Here is a 2383-nt window from a genome sequence, read left to right as displayed (position 1 = left end):
TAAATGAGATAGAATGGATGGAGAGGACAAAAGGAAGGGAAAATTGACGAGGAACGAGCGCGCAAAGGGCGAAGTAAGGAGTATTAAATATATGCGGGGGCCGCGGAGAGGAGGGAACCTCTTCCTTATATCGTCCGCATAGAAATGAATTATATATTTATCAAAGTGACGTCCAACATGAATCACATACCGGCATAAACGGCGCCCATTCATCATTACTTTAAACAATAATATTTCTCCGGTCATTTCATTATTTATCGCGCCGTTCTCTTGGCTATGGCAGTGATCTCCAACGATCATTGGCTAAATCAATTTATCTTTTCTTCAAAATCTTTATTCTCTCCCATTCCTCTCAGAAAGAACGAAAGAACCAGCGGAATGGTAATTAGCGACTCACGTCGTCGAGTCGTCCAATTTGTGAATAAAAGGAAATATTAGACAGAGAGACTTTAGATATGCGTGATATATGGAGAAAAGAAGCACAAAAAAAAAATCAACAAGATAGTCCTCGTTTAAAACACCTTCCTTGTGTAACTGTACCGCAAATATCCCTCCCTCCCTCCCTCCCGAGGAGAGCTCACGGGCCCTATTTGCAATATTTGTACTTTTCCATGTTGAAAACTCGATATACAATAAATTATATTAACAAACTTTCATATAGACGACTTATTCTTTATCACGTCATCTCTTTTTTCATCTCCTTCAATTCCATTATCGGCGGGTTGCTGGTTCCAATTTCCAATTTCCTGAAAATCCAATAAAATCGACCCAAGACGACTGAAATACGCCTACCCACCATTTTTTGCCTCACCGCCCATGACACTCCATGTCCAGTCCATGCTTTTTTTTTACTGAAATAATAAAGAATAATAAAGGAGGCTCCGTAAAAATGATGCACACCTAAGGATTATGGGTTTATCTTTTATTTTTTTTTCTCCATAAATTAATAGGAGTTACACGCTACATATAACGAATAATAAATCACGATGATCAAGTTTACAACCACATACTATCATTCGCGCAATTCATTATCCATAGAGTTGTGTATCTATTCCAATTTGGTAGTATGTACAATTTCATCTATAATACACGAGATTCATTTGTTACGACCTTTTCGCCCATTCTGATTATTTTCTACTGTTATATTGTCACGTTTTCATTGCTAAAATTGATATTGCGACGAGTTGAACAAGCATTAACGTGTGCACTTTCTTCAATTGCCCAATGGTGAGATTATCGATTATTTCTATTTCCCAATGATATGACAGAATTTTATTCAAGACGAATAAGATCTCACAATATCAGACTTTAACGAGAGCCTACGTGATGTACATTTACATATGAGTCATTTATCTCTTGGAACACACATTTGTATTATTCTCTCTTCACGAAATTATTGTTTGTTATTATGAATTTTCATCGTATTAACATAAAACACATTTTGAAACACTGATTAGATGAATTTTCCAAGTGATCGCGTCAAATTGCCTCCTTGCATGGCTCTACTTCGTCATTCATTCATTCGATTATGTAATTATTATGAATTGTATCAACATGCAGAAAGTTCTACGATGATAGATTTTCATGATTGATTCAGTTAATATTCGATGTGTTCAATGCTTAAAATCTTATTTTATCGACACGAAGATTTTTTTTTTAATTTGAGGAAATGTTGAATATGAAATTGATTTGAGAACATGCGCTATCTAGACTCTTCGGGGTGTTTCGATCAGTCTTCAAACACGATGTTATCACAGCATTTTAATAATTATTCCGTGAAAATATCTACTTAAAACTCTCCCCATGCATTTCATTATTTATCCAACAAATTGACGCGAACATCGTTCGGTAAATTTTATGTTTGTTTGAGAGAAAGGTTACACAAGCGATACAAATTTTATTTCGTGGATGCATTCAATGTTTCAGTAATGTATTTTTCTTAATATGTTACAGAAAATTTTCTCTTAAACTTAAAACTACAAAAAAATGTGAGGCTATACTGACAAGATAGACTAGAGTTCAAGGTTTTGGACGGTTGAAATTCATTCCAGGGATATTTGAGATGTCGATTCGATGATTAGATCATCAATTGCTTATATTTTCAAATAAATCCCAACCGTTTACTTTATATTCTCTATAAATGTAGATTTTCTCGTCATTTTAATGATTATTCGTATAAATTATTAATTCCCATTAAACTACGTCAATTTCTTTCGTGTTTCAATGGTCAACTTTAACTACCTTGTATTACAAATACTCAGGTATATTTACATAATGCTTTGCTCTTTAATACAGTTCAGAAGGAGCAGAGTCCGATGAATATACTTTATCATCGGCCCAAAAATTCATTAAATTTTCAAGTGAATTCTCCCGAAGAAAAAAA

This window comes from Fopius arisanus, unplaced genomic scaffold (genome assembly GCF_000806365.1).
Source record: "Fopius arisanus strain USDA-PBARC FA_bdor unplaced genomic scaffold, ASM80636v1 scaffold00037, whole genome shotgun sequence".
Lineage (NCBI taxonomy): Eukaryota > Metazoa > Arthropoda > Insecta > Hymenoptera > Braconidae > Fopius > Fopius arisanus.
This window is presented reverse-complemented; position numbering follows the sequence as displayed.